Below are 14,999 nucleotides of genomic sequence, written 5' to 3'. Positions count from 1 at the left end.
TGTTACGTGGAATGTGTCTCTCCTCTCCTTTCTGTCTCTTTTCTCCCTCATTTCTCTTTTCTTTGTGTAGGGCAGCAAGCTGGACTTAGTCTAGTTGACCTCCCTACCTTTCTTATATCTTTTTTCTTCTCTCTTTCGCCCCGCCATGGTGGTCTAGTGGCTAAGGTACTCGGCTGCTTACCCGCCGGTCGCTGGGTCGAATCCCGGCTGCGGCGGCTGCGTTTCCGATGGAGGCGGAAATTCTGTAGGCCCGTGTGTTCAGATTTGGGTGCTGTATTAAATAACCCCAGGTGGTCGAAATTTCCGGAGCCCTCCACTACGGCGTCTCTTAAGATCATATGGTGGTTTTGGAACGTTAAACTCTACTTAGCAATAAATATATCAATCTCTCTCTCCCTCTTTCTCCATACAATCAGTTGTCAAGCTGCGCAAGTCGTTCCTAGATATTATGACAGTGCAGTCATCAACGTATTTAATAAATTCTGCATTATTAGCAATATAACAATGTAATTAGTGTAGACAATACTTAAAGCGGGCCTAGGATGTTTTCTTGAGGCACGCCAAGTTCGTTTGTTGGAAAAAGCATGTGACCATTGACGTAAATACACTGGGATCTGCCACTTAATAAGACTAAAACAGTAAGAAGTCGCTATCGTGTCTCCGCAATATTCTACTTTGTCTAATGAAATATTACGACTAAGGCAGTCTAATGCCCTAATAAAAACTATATATAACGCCAGCGAGTATGCTTTCCTTTATATGCTCCCTTTTATTGTTTTTTGATTGACAGAAGGGCTGTTTTCGTTTACCTGTGTTTTGTAAATCCATGTTGCACAGTTATTTTTGGCACCAACTTTATTCAAGACATTCACCATACGACAGTTTACAAATTTTTCACCCCTTGAAAGACACAGGTAAAACCAAAATGGGTCAGCAGTTGTTGGGCTTATTAGGGCTACCTGCTTTCAGTATTGCCGAAACTCTAGCATATTTAATTTCCTTGGCAAATGCGCCCGATTCATGTGAGAAAATAATTGTGTGAGGAAGAGATGACTGTCCTTGTTTGTCGAAGCGCAGTACTCCTGCTGCAGAAGTAAGCGCTCTAAGGAAGGTGAAGATTATGGTGATGATTTTCTGCTGTACCCTCTGTAACCCGGAGAGGTACTGGAACGGGTGTATTAAAACCTCCAACCGCGTAATTGTCTAAACCAAGGTCTGTTCTTTTTGGATAATAATGGAAAAGTATAACGCATTAAAAGTGGAGACATAATTGTCAATTTCTGTAGACAAAAAATGGCAGCATATCCACGAAGTGAATGACGGAGAGTGGGGCGAAGCATCTGTCCATCCATTCGTTCTTGCTTCCGTCCGTCCTAGCGTCCGCCTGTGTGACCATCCGTGCATCCATCCGCCCGCCCGTCTGTGGGTGCGTCCATCCGTACGTCCGCCCTTGCGCCCGTCCATGCGTTCATCCATCCGTGCAGCCATCCGTGCGTCCGTCCATGCTTCTGTCTGTGTGTCCGTTCGTCCATCTAGTCAACACTCCAAGTACCACCCTCTCACATCTTTTCATCATATATTACACATATAGAAGCACAGCCATCCAGTGAACATTCCAAGGACTAAACAAGAGGTGGCACACACACACTTTCTTACGGCTTGTGCTTCGTGTCTACTTCCTATCTTTAACCACCTCTAGTTCATGGTATTTGCTAGTTCACTGCATTCATGGTACTGCAGCCCATCACTCGCTAATTATTTCTAAAACCAAAGAGGTTACGCCCAGCAAGTACAACTTAGCAACCCTTTCTTAGTGTAAATGTTCATGCCAATGGCTGCATATTGGAAATGAGAGACAGGAGAATTCGGCGTTTAGTTAACGCGCACCCTGCCAATTTTTTATTGTTCAACAACGCACAGGAGAAATATCCCACCGGCACCACCTTGCAGGTCAAAGCGTAACACTTGTTACGCCCTACGACTACGACGAGGGACGAACGGGTGCCGCTTTAAGGAGCTTCGCCCCTAAAGTTACCGTATACAGGATGAAGGTGCTTAACTTATATCTACTTGCTGTTCGCAGAAGTCGAACTTGTTTAGGCGAAGTAAGCTCTCTCATTGCTTACGCGACGGGTGAGAAGGCCGTAAGGAAAGGAGTGTGCGCAGGTGCAGCCCAGCCGTGCATAATGCAGCGTGGCCTCCACAGTCAGCTGCAACGAAGTTTCTGGAGCTACTCGCGGAGGCTGAACGCGCTGCTTTGATTCGGTGGCGAAATAGTCTCGTGCTTTGTCGGTCGCGTTCTTTTGGTGTGAGTTACGTGGTTCGTCTTTTGTGTTGCTCTTGCGTGTGCAGAGTAACGTAGCTTCCACATGCACCAATGGCATATATTCGACTTATAGTGACACGAGTGTAATGGCACTGACTACAATGACGGCCGCACTATGTGCTAATGAAAGACAATGGCGTCTACGGGCGGATGCCGCGCCATTCAGTTTGGCGCAGCGTTGGACACGCCAGGAGTTAACTGGGGGTCTCTCCCGTTCTCAGCTCAAGCTGAGAACCCCGCCTTTCGTGTTTATGAAAATGAAAGCATCGCGACCCAAGTGGCTGCCATACAGACAATGCAGGACCGAAACGATCGTATCTTTGTCGAAGTTAGCTACCAACAAGACGCTGATCGCCAACACGACGACGCATTGCAAGCATACCGACAGGATGGCCGCCTAGCCGCAAATCACGCACCCTCAGCTGGAGCAGACTATGAGTTGAAAAATGATTGATTGAATAAGCCGTTCGGTTTCACTTGCATGATTTGCGAACGCCTGCGGTTCAAGTGTGCTTTGCGCGATGCTCGAAATAGGTATCCCGGTCACAAATCGTTGGTTGTCGTTAGAGCGAAGATGTGCCACCTGCTATCAACATGTGTGAATCAACATTTGATGTTGGTGTAGCCACTAAACAACTGTAGACATTATATATTAATCCAATGTAAATATTGAACTACTTCTGTGAAGACAGGCTTCATTTTTCTGCGTTTTATTGATTCTCATTTGAGAGGCATGAACCACAGTTTAAAGATTACTCAATCGTATCGGGTAACATATCGGGTCTCTCTGGTCTAGAAATCGGTAGAACACGAAATCAAAACGCGTCTTTATGGAAGTAGTTCATAGTTGCACATTGATGGAAGAGAGCTTGCACGCTCTATTGGTGTTTGACAGCACCGCTAAACGTGGATGCACCCACACATTGCCATTCCGACAACTACCATTGGTCATCAATAGATTAGGAAACATTTGTGGTCATATAAGCTTCCGGTTGCTATGGTAGTTATAGCGGTGCCAGCGGAACCAGAGAAAGCGATGTAACAGCCAGAAAGCGTGGACGATTGGACGCCGAACTTGGGCTAAGGTCGAGTACTCTCTGAATGTTGGAGTTACTGCAATAACACCTCTGCAACACCACTGCCAGACCACAGGAAAACGCAACGTGCATCATGCCTGTCCTTTGGCTAGCCGCGATTATTTGCGGTGTGGAGCGTGGGTGTTGACCGCGGAGTTGAAGCCAGGCAAAGGCGCCGTGCTTCGCAGTTTGGTATGGATGGATGTTATGAGCGACCGTGACGCTTGGGGTAAGGTCAACACCTAGGAGTGTGTTGAAGGGCCACTCACCAGGCCCCATACGAAATTTTAGTTAGACCGTGGAAGATGTTGGGTGTCTGATGAGGAACGTTTCGCCACAATAATTTTATAATCGGTTCATTACGACCTACGAAAGCTTTTGTTGAAGCGGCGCGAAGCGTGGACGAGAGGAGGCGAGCTCGAATTCCTTGCCACTCCTCCTCGTAGTCTTCGCAAACGAAATTTCTTCCCTACCCTCTCCGGCATCCGACCAAGAGGTCAGGTGCGCATGACGTGCCCGAACAAACCCCACCCCGTGCACGCGAGCGGCGTTTTAAGGGTGAAGCTCCTTATAGCGGTACCCGTCCGTCCTTCGTAGCCGTTGTAGTATGTAACAAGTATTCCATTTTGACCTCCAAGGTGGTGCCGGCGACAGATTTCTTCTGTGCGTTGTTGAAAAAATAAAAAAAATAGTGCTGTGCTCAATGTACATGCCAATGGCTGCTAATGGGGCATGAGAGACAGGAGCATTCGGCTTTTAGTTAACGCGCACACTGCGATCCCCATCAGTAGCCATTGGCACGTACATTGAGCAATATCTGACAAGAAAGGGTTGCTACGTTATACTCGCTGGGTGTAACCTTAGTTTTAGAAAGGTTTAGCGAGCATTGGGCCGCAGTGCCATGAATACAGTGAACTAGTATATACTATGAATGAACTCGAGGTGGTTAAAGTTGGGAAGTAGATACGAAGCGCAAGGCGTAAGAAAGAAAAGTCGAATTCTCCTGTCTCTCATTTCCCATTACCAGCCATTGGTATGTACATTGAGCAGTATCTGACAGGAAAAGGTTGCTACGTTGTACTCGCTGGGTGTAACCTTCTTGGTTTTTGAAAGGTTTAGCGAGCGTTGGGCCGCAGTGCCATGAATACAGTGAACTAGTATATACCATGAATTCGAGGTGATTAAAGGTGGAGCCATAAAAAAGTGTGCGTGTGCCTCCTCTCGTTCAGTCCTTGGAATGTCCGCTGGAGGGCGGTGCTTCTATATGTGGAATATATGATGAAAAGATGCGAGATGGTGGTACTTGAGGTGTTGAATAGGTGAACGAACGGACACACAGACGGATGCATGGACGGACGCATGGATGGCTGCACGGACAGATGGACGCATGGACGGATGCAGGAGCGGATGCATGGACGAAAGCAGAGACGGACGCACAGATGAACTTGCGGACGCACGAACAGACTCACGCACGGACGGGCAAGTGGACGCACGGGCGGCCACACAGACGCATTTATGGATGAACGGAAGCTAGAACAAGTGGACGGACGAATGCTTCGCCCCACTATCCATCGTTCACTCCGTGAATATGCTGCCATTTTTTTAATGACCGTGCAACGTTATTTTGTGTCATGGTCCACTGCCTGTTTCTGCGGGATAATTCTGAAACGCTGGCTTAGACGAGGTAGAATAGGTGAGTACAATGAGTGCGCGAACGCGTAGGCGCGTTCAACGTACAGCTGTTGTCTGTTCGATGGGCTGACCACGAAACGCGAACGCATGCGAAACGCTGGCACATTAGTCCCGCGTCTCGTTGCAATTCACGGAGGCTAAATAAGAAAAAAATTAACGCTTGAAATCCCTTAGTGCACGTCATTATTTATTTCGAGATTTATTAATCTCTTCAAGTAACAAATACATGAACTACGCATGTTGGGTTAATTAATTTTCGTCATATCACGTACCACTGTTGGCAACGTCAGAGCATAGTCGCCTACGTAGAGTACCAGCGTCCCTCTATTGCTATGTACGTAGGGGCCTTCATACGCGCACGTCATGCCATCATTCTCTTGGCGTGTGCCTGCAAAAGGAGGGGAAAGCAGCGTTCATACTAAAATTGGACCTATTTTCGCAGCGCATAGCATTGCAAATTTTGGCAGACGTGATCATAAACGCGTCATGCACGCATTTCGCTTGTTAGCTTCAAAATGTCAAACCTGGTGACTGGCCCTTCAAGGCGTTGACTAAATTGTACTTCTCTTATTGAAAACGCGCCGAATGGGATGGACGCTTAGAAACGACGCCATGGAGAAGCTAATCGTGGATGTCACGCTGATTATACATCATTTTACAAAGAACGCTTTTAGAGGACAGTGGTAGAAATAAAAGGCAGGTTTTTCAAAGAGTACAATGTATGTGACCTCGGTGCAGTGTTTGAACGATTTCTTACGTGAGACTTCAGTCAGATACTCAAACGAAAATCTCACAGATAGAAAGTGCAAGGACGAAACAACTGCCTTTAGATACTTCCGTATCGGTCCTCGCACATTTTCTGACGACATGATCCCGGCAGCAGTCTAGATAGCCTGAACTGTAAAACGTCACGCAGACAGAGAAAACGATTAACAAGCTGGCTTATGCATTAATTCAGGTCCGTCATCTCGTACTTTTCCCAAGAGGTTTGCATGGACGGATCTTTCCCAGGCAGAACTCCAAATGAAAACTGCAAATATTGTGTGTACGAATTATGTTCACTCACACTACTGCAGTGCAAAACCTACGTTATGTTCACATCCTACTCACTCGAAACAAATTGCACATTGTGGCCCGTGCGAATACTGAAATACCCCAACCTTTCAATTTTTCGACATCATTGCGTAATGCCTGTGTTTCTTTTTTCCAATATGGTTCACTGTAGCGATACAACTGCAGCGGCACTCCTAAATACTTCACTGGCGTTTCCTGCCGTCTTATGCTTAGAAACACTCTTGTTGTGACTTCCCATGCCCTATACTTGAAAGAAAGGCACTTAGCCCAGTTGAAGGCACTATCACTCACCTCGCAAAAAGTTTTCACGGCATTCAAAGCATGCAGATACCCCCATTATTTGTACAGAAAACTGCAACGTCGTCTGCGTATGCAACGGGGCTTCATGCAATTTAAAGGCGCATATTACGCTCTTATTAATTACACTTAAACAGAAAGGTTCAATAAAAATTGGAAAAAGCAGGGGCGAGAGCGAGCACTCATGTCTTACTGACCGCAACACACGTATACGCTCACGCGCAGTTTTACTTATCTCGTCGTGCAAGTCATGCGCACTCCGTCGCTGATCAAACTATTCATGTGCTCGAGTAATGAAATAAGCAAGTCGCGCGGCACGCGATCAAACGCATTTTCAATGTCAATTTGAAGTATGGCGACATTCAGATGCACAGAGTCACAACTTTCCAGGATTGACCATGCTATGTTTATGTCAGTCTTTATTTTTCTTCTCTTTGTGCAACATGTTCTGTGCTGATCGATGTTTTACTGCTTGTACCTTCGTATACCGCCAACTATACTATGCAGGCGCACGACGAGGCGTTCTTAAAAGTGCTAAAGAATGCTTGTAGCACCAGGGCATAATTTCTAATTACGCGTCGGTACCCTACCAGTTCTAACAAGGTTGAAGAATAGGGAGTTGTTCGTCCCATGGGGTACGCATTGTACACTTTTTCTTTCTGTTAAAATAGAGGCCGGTGTACCTTATGATCTATGTATGCTCCTGGGCCTGCACACTATGTCCCTTTCATGCCTTAAATTCTCATTTTTGCAAGAGACACTTTAGCACATATTTTAATAATACTTAGGGTCTCAAAAGACAACAAACGAAAAATTTAGTGAGTAGTGTGCGTATTTATGGATTTACAGGCATGGCATCAAATTAGGTCATTTTGGCCCGATAGTCATGAAATAGAAAAAAAAATTCTTCCTGCTATGCCCTAGAGTGCCCGAAAACTGAACACACAGAGCATTTTAAAGTGTAGAAGCTCTTTAAATGACTTCAGGACTTCAACACGAAAATGCCATCTTCTTGCCTCTGCTTGCCCACCTCGTCGTCACCAATGAGTTCAGTTCAGCTTCTCATTCACTGCCCCGTGCCCCGAAAAAATGAAATAGCGGTGGTGTCAATCACAGTGTGGTTAATTCAGGAAATACTTCCACAAGAACGAGCGGGTTTGATTTTGCTTTTGAGGCTCCGGGAGATATTTCGTGGGGTGTCATCTATTGACGACACCAAGGCCGAAAAGGATACAGGCGAACCGGAAATGTCTTTGTAAATGCAGATGTGGAAGTGAGATCTCAGCAAAAATATACTTTGCGAATCTGTGTGTCATTATGTTGAAGAGCTGAAGGGGCCAGGGGATGTACCAAAGTAGATTGCGCGAATAAAAGCATTGTAGCGAATTTCATTGATCAATCGTCAGCTGAGAGCTGACGGTTCTTCAATGCGCTTAGAGGTTGTACTACTATTGTCTTTGATATTGTCGAGTATGTGAACAGTCTTATTATGCAAGGGCATAAAGAAAGGAAAGATGATCGTGGCACAGCAGATAGCGTGTCCGACATGTCCGTGGACCAAGAGGTCATGGGTTTTACTCCCATTGAGGGAACTTCTGATCGTGTTAAAGTTTTTTTCACGTAGTTACCGGTACTGAAATGTGTCACTGAAGTCTTGCTGGACCCCGGCATAAACCGTTTCTGTCTTAAAAGAGGTTTTTCTTAGTAAATGGCGCTTCAAAGTGCACAGAATTCTTTGTTTTCATGAATAAAATTTTGTTCAAGTGCACCAAAAAATGAAGTAAACAGATGGACAGAAGAGGCTGACAAGGGCAGTTCTTGTCAGCCTCTTCGGTTCGTCTGTTTTTTAGTGCGCCTAACCAAAATATTTTATAAACCTAATGCAACTGAACCAAGTTGCCATCTCTATTTTCAGTTTTCGTCGCTACAATTTATTTTAACGTGTACTGACGCACATTTTCGCGGCCATTTATTTGCCATTAGACAAAAGTGCTCGTGTCCTGAAGCTCGATCAACAAATATTTTGAGCAATCAGGGAAGGAATACATAGTGAGTTTGCAATAAGGACAATGTCACCTAGAGTTACGTTGTGCCAGCCATTTAGTCTGAGGGTACTTGAGTCAAGGCATGTTAAATTGATACTTGATATCTGTGAAGAAACTTTAAGGACGCATAGACGAAAACAATTAATGATGCAGACATTCGCATAACTGCGGCACGTGAACTGTTGGAGGCGTATTTTAGCAAGGTTAAACGAGATGTGTTTATCAGTGGCATGTCTGTCACTCTGCGTGAATCTGAAGCGCATTTTTTATTTTTTTATATTCACGTTATCTTAAGCGTGCTATTGTTCCCCCAAGTGCTGTGCAACTGCAACTGCGCATATGCCTGTTGCATGCATATAAAAAGGAGCTTTCTTCAAATAAAGTTAGTTGCAAGTTTATGCCTTATCCTGTCTCCTTCCTTTTTTCACCTATGAGGGTTGCGTCCTTAGCATTTCTTTAGAATAAACCAACTAGCCCAACAACACGTTTAAGGAAGTTCATATCTCTACCACATCGTTTCATTAAGCGCGAAGCATTTTTTTCGCGCGTCATTTTGACGATTTTTTCCGTTTGCCCGTTTACGCCTACGTCGGGAGCTCTCGTTGTCGTGTTCGTGATTTTGTATAAACTAAAATAAGCGTAGCAGAATACTTGTTCATGACGGACACGTATAAGAAGATGTACAATAATGGGCCGGTCGCGGGTTTGACTGTTCGTGGCCCCGATTCTGCTCCACGAACGCCAGACAGGGTTAAGCAGGCTCCTCTCACTGCATGACATTCTTGCAGGGTTTTGTCGGAAACAGCTTCCACCATGGGTGGGGAAAATTTGGAAAGGCGGGGGGGGGGTGTATGAGGGATCACACTACACGTGAGATCATAGAGGCAGAAAAGATTTGCTCATTGAAAAATGCTTGTGTTAGCACCCCTTCTGTCGCGCTCAACGATAAGAAAAAGTTGTTTCTTTGCTTGTCGGTGTGAAGCACTTATACACTGTCATTGTGTTTTGCGCAAGATTATTGCGACTAATAACTGTATAAAACTGTATAAATAACTGTATAACTGTATAAAAGCGAAGACCTTTGCAAGAAATAAATTGTTCGCAGTTCAGCGCTTTGTCTAGTCTCTTGTGTACCCTCCTGTCCTGTCGTTTGCGCTGGTAAGCACTCTTTATCATGTTATACAAAAACGTCCAACCCTACTGTCTCTTGTGTATTGGCGTAGAACATCTGCTTGCCGCACAACGTGCAGTGTTTGGCTCCGGCTATACCACAAATATCAAGTTATTTATTTGTTTAGTCATTTGCATCTATCCTGAATTTTCATCACGGAAACCGCCGATTTTTCACTCAAAAAGGAAACAAGCTGATGCATACGTCAGAATTGTAGAGAAACGTGCTCTTTTGCGATAATGCATTATTTCTTGTTAAAAACTACATGCGCGTTTTGTAGTGTTTCTACAGAACAATCACTACGAAAGCACAAAAGCCTAAAAAGATCTACTTAGTTTTTATTGTCAAGTTTCATGTGTAGAAACCTTTGTGATTTTCAGAACCATGTATGCAGCAGTATGCTTCCGAAACAGCTGCTTCTTTTTATTTAAAGTATATTTCACATTAACACCTCTCCACACTAACCCTTACTGAAATATTGTGTCACGTCAAGTATCATCGCTTCTACAAGCTGCCATGATAATATTTTTAGAAAGAAGCATGCCGTAGCCTAGCTGTATCGGAATACTTTGTCAAGAAATGGTTAATTTTATACTAGTGTAATTAGTCAGAACCACTACAGTTGTGTTTTGCCTTCTGTATCTTTTCATACATTTTTGTTGTCTTGCCTGCATTAGGCTTGATCACTCAAAACAACTTTGCATATGTCGCTGGGTTCATTACTCGACGAGGATGGCCATACTAGGAATTGTATTACTCTGAAGTTACACTTTAAAATATGTTTGGTTTTTTTGTTAGTTCCCAACTGTGTATCTTTTTTTGTATTCCCTTATGTGATGCCCCTTATGGCCCTTGGGTACTCGTATAAATTAACAACAAAAGTTTATTGTCGCCTACGGAAATATACCTGCCCTTGTCTATTTTTTTACGTTTTGTAATTGTGCCTCAGTTCTGTCAATCAACTTCTGTCCCCTTCGTACTGACGTATAACCTAAAGAAGAATTAAAATGAAAGTTCATTATGTTTTTCCCCTCATTCCTGCTACTTGCGAACTGCAGATGAAGCAAAGTAATTCAGAACGTTGCGTTATCACATCAAAGTATTGGAATGAATTGGTCTTGATCATATTTCCTGCTTAGATGTTTGATTGCTATGCATGAACGCATTTTACATGGACATCTATTGCCACATGCAGAGATCTACATAATGGAGTTTCAGACATCGTAAAATGGAGAGAGTCGAAAATATACGTGAACGAACGCTTTTTCCTCACATATAATTGTTTGAACAAGTCTCTTTTAGTGTTCGTCTCGTTTACGCCTTATTTTTTGCAGAAAACTTGTACCGACCAGCCCAACAGAAAGTTCTACATAAATTTCAACATGCTTCTAACAGATGAAAACTGCCAGTCACCATTTGCACCTCTCGCGGTGTTGAAAAATCCCAACATGTGTGCCTCAATACGCGTTAACGAAACACGGGATCGCTTCAACGCTAAAACAAGGCAGCCAAGATGCCACATGTGACAGCACGAGGAAATCAATGCACTGTTTGTACACCTGACAGCTTAGCGTGAACACACTTTGTAAGAAGAGGGCACGCACCTGTGTTCACCGTCGCCGAGGGGGACTCGCAGCAGTGGTTTCCAACGGAACGCGGGTGAGACGGCAGGAAGAGTGCGCAAGCGGTAGAGGCGCGCCGACGACGGAAGGCGGACGCGCCGTCGCCGCAGACGTGCACGCGCCACATTCACCGGCTGCGGAGAATCGAAGGAAGAAGCTCTGGCAAATACGGCCTCACTTGCAGTCAGGCGTTGTTCAAGCGAACCGCATTAATAGTAGAACCTCTGCAACCTGTAACAATCATATCGGCTTATCTAACTGACCTATACAGAATATATTTGAAACACCGACATATCGCGTGTGATAAATAAATATATATACGACGCTCAGTACACAGACCACTTGCGTGTGAGCTTCAGTTTCTGGATTTGTTAAGTGATTTTTTGTGTGACCAGGTTAACGCGAGCGCGAGGTTGATAATGGCCGGAGACTTCAACTTGCCTCACATTGATTGGCAAAATGTTTTGCCGGCTGAGTCTGAAACAATTAGCTGCGAAAAACTTTTGGAAATTAAATTCTGTCATGGCCTGGAAGAAATTATGCATGAACCAACGAGGGTTACAGGTTCGTCGAAGTCATTGTTAGACCTCGTATATTTGTCTCAAAACATAACAGACTATGTTTTAAATATTTTAGATGGCTTGTCCGACCACAATATGTTGTCTTTAGTCATTAAAACTAGTGCATGCAGTTTAGAGAAACCGTTCCTTCCGGTAAAAGTAAAGAACTTTAAAAAGGCAGATGACACTTCCATCATAGATTTTCTCGAGCTCCACTTTAATTATTTCGAGCGAGCATCACATGTTGAATCTGTAGAGCAATTGTGTCAGAGATTTGAGGCCAACGTCGTAACTTGCGTCGATCGCTTTGTCCCTACTCGTATTGAGAAAACATGTAAACGAAATCCCTGGATAATGCGCAGCATCATACATATAAAACAGCGAATTAAGAGATTAAGGAAAAGTAACAAAGTGAGCGACGGAAGTTGCAGCTATAAAAATCAAGTTGAAAGAAGCCCTTGTGAGTTCCAAAAATAAGTTCTTTGGCCAAACGCTTATGAACTTCCTTAAAAGTTCGCCATCCAAATTCTGGCGTTACATTAGTGACAGAAAGGAAAGAATTGAGCAGATTGAACATGAGGGTTGTATCCTGACAAAAGTTGAAGACTTAGCAGGTAGTTTTAGTCGCTTCTTTCAGTCTATTTTCACAATATACCAGGGCGATAACATAGGGGCATCCACCAGTAACAGTGTAACAACCGAAATGGAACCTGTTATTATCAATCGCGAAGGTGTTTTTCAGTTACTGCTTGAGCTAGATGCGAAGAAAGGAAGTGGTCCGAATAACCTACAAACAGAGTTTCTCAAGAGATACGCAGAATGCGTCTCGTTTCATTTAGAAATAATATTTCTTAAATCGGTTGAGATGCGATCACTTCCACTAGACTGGCGCAATGCAGTTGTAATTTCGATTTTTAAAAACGGTAACCGCTCGTTAGTAAACAAGTACAGGTCCGTATCCTTGACGTCCGTTTGCTGTAATGTTCTGGAACATGTATTAGCGAAACATAATCTTAGTTTTTTTTTTATTCTAACCAGTTACTTTGCGCAAGCCAACATGGGTTTCAGCATGGTCTATCTACAGTGACACAATTAACTGAAACGCTCCATGATTTCAATAAAAACAGCGATGCCCTTCTGCAGACTGATGTAATTTGTGTCGATTTTAGGAAAGCCTTTGATAAGGTCTCTCATCGTAACTTACTTTTCAAGCTTGAAAGATCAGGATTAAGCGAAGAAGCACTAAAGTGGATAGAGGCCTATTTATCCGCACGTCAACTGGCTGTAGAAATTGAAAATTACACTTCAAGACCACTGGCCGTGCACTCGGGCATTCCCCAAGGATCTGTTTTAGGACAAATTCTTTTTCTGATATTTATTAATGATCTATCTTCAATAGTTGAGGCTCCATTTAAAATGAAACTTTTTGCAGATGACTGCTTGATTTATTCCCCAGTTAGTTGCCAAGGTGACCAAATTAATCTGAAATTGTGTTTACAGGCATCAGATCAGCGGTGTATAATAGGGGACATGGAAATAAGCTATAGCAAGACGACATTTACGCATGTTCACTCTAGTGGGCGGGAATTGTCATTCATGTATCACAACGGAAGTCACCCTTTAAATAATGCCGATTGTTTTAAATACCTAGGAGTTAGATTTATGCACACATTGAAATGACACTTGCAAATCAATAACATCTGTACTAAGGCAAATAAAAAACTGTATTTCCTAAAAAAACTGGAACATGCCACACCAGATGTAAAACTAACTGCTTACAAAACATTCATATGTCCTGTCTTAGAGTACGCGAGTATTGTATGGGCACCTCACCAGAAGGTATTGTGGACAAAATTTGAAAGAATACAAAAATTGGCAGTCCGTTTCATATGCGGTAGATACCGACGCACACACTCAGTCACAGCTTTGTTAATGTTCTGTGAGCTTGAGTCTTCGGAATACCGCAGGCGAAAACAGCGGCTCAAATTTCTTCGTAACATTATAAGCGGGCAAAAAAAGATAAATAAGGATTTATATATTCAGGCCCTGGAAGGCGATGTGATTGTCGTAATAATAGTAGAGCAATTCAACTTTATTTCACACGCACGAATGCTTTCCGCCACTCCTTTTTCCCAGACAGAATAGTTATGTTGAATAGTTTACCCAATGTGGTTGTGCAACAAACAACATCAGTGGATTTTGAAAATGCATTGGACGGTTTTCTTTGTTCGTGCTAAATTCTGTTGTCAGCATATATTCGTTGATTTTTATGTGTGTAGTCACTGTTTGTTTTTTATTTCTTATTGTTGATTATTCATCTCGTATTTAGAAGTGCCTTTGAATTTTTCTTTCTTGTGCGAACGTTATGTACTTTGTGACACCCTCCCTGTAATGACCTCAAGCACGGGGTGGACAGTATCAAATAAATAAATAAATAAATAAAATAATCGGCCACGTGCGGCTTTCTTTTCAATATCGCCACCAACAACTAAGCTAATACAATACATCGCACTCAGCGGCTCTGAAATGCAATATGCTGGATCTTGGTGCTTGCTGTTGTAATCGAATGTTAGCTGAATTATTGAATCATACGTGGGGTTTAACGTCACAAAACCACCATATCATTATGAGAGACGGCGTAACTACTTGTGGTTCTTTAACGTGTACCAACATCTGAGCACTTGGCCTGCAGCATTTTTGCCTCCATCTAAAATGCAGTCGCCAAAGCCGATATTCAATCTCGCGACCTCCGGCTCAGCATAATCAAATGTAAGCGATTCACATGAAACCCATATCCTATTCAGCTTCCCTGCTGATCTTCCCCCGCAGAGACAGCCTGCCATCTCAAGCTGGGAGGACTGGGAGGTCCTGCTCTCGCCTCCGGACCCGTTGATGTAGCTTGCTGCGTTAACTAGGGCATTCGATGTCTTCGCGGCGAGAGGCATGGCAGTGTAGGCGTGTTGCGGGACCACGCGGTGGTCCAAGGATCCCGGAAGGTCCTAACACACTTGCTCTAATAAAGTTTTTCTGTCTCTCTGTGACATGACATGGCATAGTAATTCTGTTCGCTTTAATATTTCTCACTACAGCGGGGATGCGAGTCTAACTGTAGTGACATCCAGCCTGAATTTTCCAG

The 14,999-nt window shown here is 43.7% G+C and overlaps 1 protein-coding gene across 4 annotated transcripts in view; it reads right to left on the bottom strand.

The window, feature by feature from the left end:
• Positions 1–11,476, bottom strand: part of LOC119177786 (octopamine receptor beta-2R) — a 412,984-nt gene extending 401,508 nt beyond the window's left edge. Inside the window, exon 1 of one of the 4 annotated variants that reach the window (XM_075894620.1) lies at positions 11,286–11,476. The gene's annotated coding sequence lies outside the window, so the exon portion shown is untranslated. The remainder of the gene's footprint in view (positions 1–11,285) is intronic. The other 3 variants (XM_037428976.2, XM_075894650.1, XM_075894570.1) reach the window with 3 other exon arrangements.
• Between the last annotated feature and the right edge of the window lie 3,523 nt (positions 11,477–14,999).

Source organism: Rhipicephalus microplus, chromosome 1, assembly GCF_043290135.1.
Source record: "Rhipicephalus microplus isolate Deutch F79 chromosome 1, USDA_Rmic, whole genome shotgun sequence".
Lineage (NCBI taxonomy): Eukaryota > Metazoa > Arthropoda > Arachnida > Ixodida > Ixodidae > Rhipicephalus > Rhipicephalus microplus.
The sequence above is the reverse complement of the archived record's forward strand: the minus strand, read 5'-3'. Positions and strand labels throughout refer to the sequence as shown.